Source organism: Bufo bufo, chromosome 8, assembly GCF_905171765.1.
Source record: "Bufo bufo chromosome 8, aBufBuf1.1, whole genome shotgun sequence".
Lineage (NCBI taxonomy): Eukaryota > Metazoa > Chordata > Amphibia > Anura > Bufonidae > Bufo > Bufo bufo.
The window spans coordinates 153,557,784-153,563,783 of NC_053396.1; positions in this window are offsets into that span (position 1 = coordinate 153,557,784).

Sequence of the window (6,000 nt, forward strand, 5' to 3'; positions counted from 1 at the left end):
CTGGATGGACAAATGTCTTTTTTCGGCCTTATGTACTATGTTACTATGTTACTAATGTCATGCTGGATTATGGAAGTGCGTCTAGCGAGGTCCGAGAACACATCCGTGTTCCGACTAACGAACTCCCTGGCCTCCTGAGTCTGTTTAGAGGAGAGGCTGTCAGCAATTTTTACTGTGGCAGCCGCCTCTCTTGCATCAGACAGAGGGTCCGGTACCTCTTCTCTTAGAAAACCCGGCCGCGGACTGTCTTCTGTACAGGTTTCCCTATCTTTCCACGGTTTGAGTAAATTCACATAGTAAACCTGCTCCGGCTTTCGCCGCCCTGGCTGGTGTAATTTGTAGTTTACATCTCTAATTTTATCGAGTAATTTGTAGGGACCCTGCCACCTAGCCAGGAACTTACTGTCCACAGTCGGCACCAGAACCAAAACCCGATCACCCGGGTTAAGGATCCAGACCCGAGCCTGCCGATTATAGACTCTGGGCTCGCTGAGCTGCCTCCATATGCTCCCTAACAAGAGGCAAAACTGTCTCTATCCGATCTTGCATCTGGGTAACGTACTCAATTACATTTTTATATTGAGTGGGTTGTTGTTCCCACACCTCTTTGGCCACGTCCAAGAGAACGGGAGAGTGTCTGCCATATAGAAGTTCAAAGGGCGAGAACCCAGTAGAGGCCTGGGGTACCTCTCGCACTGCAAACATGAGACAGGGCAGAAAGAGGTCCCAGTCCTTCCCATCTTTAGACACTACCTTTTTCAACATATTTTTTTATGTTTGGTTAAATCGTTCTAGCAGACCGTCCGTTCGCGGATGGTAAACGAACGTCCGTAGTTGTTTTATGTGCAGCAACTTACAGAGTTCCCTCATCACCTTGGACATAAAAGGGGTCCCTTGGTCGGTCAGAACCTTTTTATGTAGTCCTACTCGGGAAAACATCTCTGTTAACTCCTTAGCTATGAGTTTAGCCAAGGTATGTTGCAGTGGCACCGCCTCCAGGTACCGAGTGGCGTAGTCTAGAATGACTAAGATGTTTTGATGCCCTCTGGTGGACTTCTGTACTGGGCCTATGAGGTCCACAGCTGTTCGGTCAAACGGTACTTCGATAATCGGGAGAGGTACTAGGGGACTACGAAAATGTGGCTGGGGGCCAGTTATCTGGCAGGTCAGGCAAGACTTGCAAAACTCTTCCACTTCTTTGAATATGCTGGGTCAGTAAAACCGCTGTAGAATATGATCCTGAGTTTTATACAGCCCCAGGTGACCTCAAGAATGTGTTGGTGGGCTAGATCTAATACAAGCTTGCGATAAGCCTTGGGGACCACCAATTGTTCAATAGGCTCACCCCTTGGTTTACCTGATACAACATATCCCTATAAACCACAAAATGGGGAAACACTGACTCTGCCCCAGATTGTTGTGGTTCACTATCTACTATTAACACATTTTCCCAGGCGCGGGAAAGGGTTGGGTCTTAACGTTGGGCGGTAGCAAAATTTTTCCTGGAGACATTGAGGTCTGCCAATTCAGGACCCGGCGGCAAGTCCTCCACGTCTCCCACCATCATACTTAGCAGGGTTGTCTCAACTTCTTACACTGAAGTGGCGGTCACCCCTACCTCTGGCCTTTCGGTCTCAGGTTCACAGGGTTCTGGTCTCCCCCCTAAGCTGGGCCACTCTGCTAGGGTTCACCCTGTCTCATGGGTATCAGTCACTCTCATAGCAGGCCACAGTGCCGGGAAGCCTGGGAAGTCTCTCCCTATTATAAGTTTGTAGTGTACATTTTGGGCAACTCACACATCGTGAGTCCATTCGGCAGACCCTATGGTTAGATTCCACCTAATGGGGACAGTCAGCTTTTACATGGCCCGGCTCCTGACACCGCCAGCAGACTATCAGAGCCAGGTCTGTAGAGGGTACACCCCGGGTGGGTTTGGTTGGTACAAGCCGCCAGGTCTGGGATGGAGATTTATGGGGTTTGACTGCCCCCCTCCCAAAAGAACCCCCTGTAACATTCTTAGTAGCCTTGTAGCGCTCCACTAGGTCCACCATTTCTAGGGCATTACCAGGAGACACATGGCCGATCCAGTGCTGGAGAGGGGGTGGCAGAGCCCTCCAGAACATATCAGCCATTAGTCTATCCAGCATAGCCATGGGACTCAGCACATCAGGATATAGCCGCTTTTTCAAAAGGAGGAGTAAGTCATAATACTGGGTTCTCGCAGGCTCAGCCGACTTAAACCCCTACTTATGTACCCATTGGGCCCGGACAAACACATTCACCCCCAGTCTTTCCAAAATCTCACCCGTTACTTTTTGATCGTCCGGCAAGTCGAAATACACCTGCTGGGAATCGGATGCCAGGAATGGAGCGACGACCTAAGCCCACTGGTCACGGGGTAGCTTTTCCCTCATCATGATTTTCCTGTATAAATCGTTGGTTGTTACGATAAAAAATGTCAGTTAAATATATCATATAGGAGACATACACAGTGATATTTGAAAAGTGAAATGAAGTTTATTGGATTTACAGAAAGTGTGCTATAATTGTTTAAACAAAATTAGGCAGGTGCATAAATTTGGGCACCACAAAAAAGAAATGAAATCAATATTTAGTAGATCCTCCTTTTGCAGAAATTACAGCCTCTAAACGCTTCCTGTAGGTTCCAATGAGAGTCTGGATTCTGGTTGAAGGTATTTTGGACCATTCCTCTTTACAAAACATCTCTAGTTCATTCAGGTTTGATGGCTTCCGAGCATGGACAGCTCTCTTTTAGTCACCCCACAGATTTTCAATTATATTCAGGTCTGGGACTGAGATGGCCATTCCAGAATGTTGTACTTGTTCCTCTGTATAAATGCCTTAGTGGATTTTGAGCAGTGTTTAGGGTCGTTGTCTTGTTGAAAGATCCAGCCCGGCGCAGCTTTAGCTTTGTTACTGATTCCTGGACATTGATCTCCAGAATCTGCTGATACTGAGTGGAATCCATGCGTCCCTCAACTTTGACAAGATTCCCAGTCCCTGCACTGGTCACACAGCCCCACAGCATGATGGAACCACCACCATATTTTACTGTAGGTAGCAGGTGTTTTTCTTGGAATGCTGTGTTCTTTTTCCTCCATGCATAACGCCCCTTGTTATGGCCAAATAACTAAATTTTAGTTTCATCAGTCCACAGCACCTTATTCCAAAATGAAGCTGGCTTGTCCAAATGTGCTTTAGCCCACCTCAAGCGGCACTTTTTGTCCTGTGGGCGGAGAAAAGGCTTCCTCTGCATCACTCTTGCATACAGCATCTCCTTGTGTAAAGTGTGCCGAATGGTTGAACGATGCACAGTGGCTCCATCTGCAGCAAGATTATGTTGTAGGTCTTTGGTGCTGGTCTGTGGGTTGACTCTGACTGTTCTCACCATTCGTCGCTTCTGTCTATCCGAGATTTTTCTTGGACTGCCACTTCGAGCCTTAACTTGAACTGATCCTGTGGTCTTCATTTCCTCAATATGTTCCTAACTGTGGAAACAGACAGCTGAAATCTCTGAGTCAGCTTTCTGTATCCTTCTCCTAAACCATGATGGTGAACATTCTTTGTCTTCAGGTCATTTAAGAGATGTTTTGAGACCCCCATGTTTCTACTCTTCAGAGAAAATTAAAAGAGGAGGGAAACTTACAATTGACCCCCTTAAATACTCTCTTATAATTGGATTCACCTGTGTATGTAGGTCAGGGGTCACTGAGCTTACCAAGCTTATCAATAAAATGACAACAGTGCCCAAATGTATGCACCTGCCTAATTTTGTTTAAACAATTATAGCACACTTACTGTAAATCCAATAATCTTCATTTCACTTCTCAAATATCACTGTGTATGTCTCCTATATGATATATTTAACTGACATTTTTTATCGTAACAACCAACGATTTATACAGGAAAATCATGACTATTAACAAGGTTGCCCAAACTTTCGCATCCCACTGTATAACCGCCGCCGACACGAACTGAGAATGTATCTTTCTGTTTTTACTGAAATAGACCACTAAACGCTTTCAACACATATAACCGTCGCCGACGTGAACTGAGAATGCATTTTTCGGTTTGTACTGAAATAGACCACTAAACGCTTTAAACACATATAACCGAAGCCAACGTGAACTGAGAATGCATTTTAATGTTTGTACTGAAATAGGCCACTAAACGCTTTCAACACATATAACCGGCGCCGACGTGAACTGAGAATGTATTTTTCTTTTTGTACTGAAATGCAAAATAACACATATAACCGCCACACTGACTGACTGCTACAGCCGCTACTTCCATGAACATCTGCACCACTACTTCCCGGACAGGTAGACTGCTGCGAAGCAGGTGCTCTACCCCGGGCACGTTTGGCTCCCGACCTCCAACTGCTGCTACCCTGCTGACTCCCAGCCATGTTTTCAACACATATAACCGCCGACGTAAACTGAGAATATATTTTTCTTTTTGTACTGAAATAGGCCAGTAAACGCTTTCAGCAGAAACAAATGCACCAGTGAAGTGCGTAAATATTTTTATTTCTGTACTTAAATAGGCCACTGAATGCTTTTGCCACAAATAAGTGCACCAGTGAATTGCATATATACTTTTATTTTTTTACTATAATACGCCCTGTGACACAGTGAGGGGTTGTGTCTGGCAAGGCAGGTATTTTCCTCCCAGCATGTGCGGCTAGGCTGATTTCCAGCCAGGTGAGATCAAATACTGGAACAGAGTTTAAGTGCCAGTCTGGGTTTTGGCAGCACCTGGCTGTCCTTAAATAGGCAGCTGGGCTCAGCGGAGATGTCTCTGTTTTTGGGATCTGAGGCTTTGTACCGTGCCAGAGGGCTGAGAGCCGCATGCTGGGGAACAGGCCCCCTAAAGCCTGCTGTGGACTACTGAAGGCAGAACTGCCAGCGAGGTGACTTGTGTTACATGAACTTTCCATTGTGTGTGAATTAACACCAAGACTGCAAAGTTACGTGCTGTTTTGTGCAATTGCCTCGTGTGAATAAACACTGACATTTTGAGTTAAGAACTTGTATTTTGCCTCTGTACTGCCCCTGCTTACCCTATCTACCAGAGTGAAACCCCACAGCCCCTATACGCTTTCACCAGAAATAACTGCAACAGTGCAGTGCGTATATTTTTTTCTTATTTTACTGAAATACGCCCCTATACGCTTTCATCAGAATTATCTGCTGAAATGCACTAAGAATATATTTTTATTTTTTTACTCTAATATGCCCCTATACGCTTTCAGCAGAAATAACTGCAACTGTGCAGTGCGTATATATTTTTCTTATTTTACTGAAATACGCCCCTATGCGATTTCGCCAGAAATAACTGCAACAGTGCAGTGTGTATATATTTTTCTTATTTTACTGAAATACGCCCCTATACGCTTTCACCAGAATTAACTGCAGAAATGCACTAAGAATATATTTTTCTTTTTTTTACTGTAATACGCCCCCTATTCGCTTTCACCAGAAATAGCTGCAACAGTGCAGTGCGCATATATTTTTCTTATTTTACTGTAATACATCCCTATACGCTTTTAACTGAAATAACTGTAACAGTGCAGTGTGTACCGTATATATTTTTCTTTTTTTTATGAAATAAGCCCCTATACACTTTCACCATAAATAACTGCAACAGTGCAATGCATATATATTTTTCTTTTTTTTACTGTAATACACCCCTATACGCTTTTAACAGAAATAACTGCAACAGTGCAGTGTGTATACATTTTTCTTTTTTTAATGAAATACACCCCAATACACTTTCACCAGAAATAACTGCAACAGTGCAGTACATATACAGTGGCGGAAATAATTATTTGACCCCTCACTGATTTTGTAAGTTTGTCCAATGACAAAGAAATGAAAAGTCTCAGAACAGTATCATTTCAATGGTAGGTTTATTTTAACAGTGGCAGATAGCACATCAAAAGGAAAATCGAAAAAATAACTTTAAATAAAAGATAGC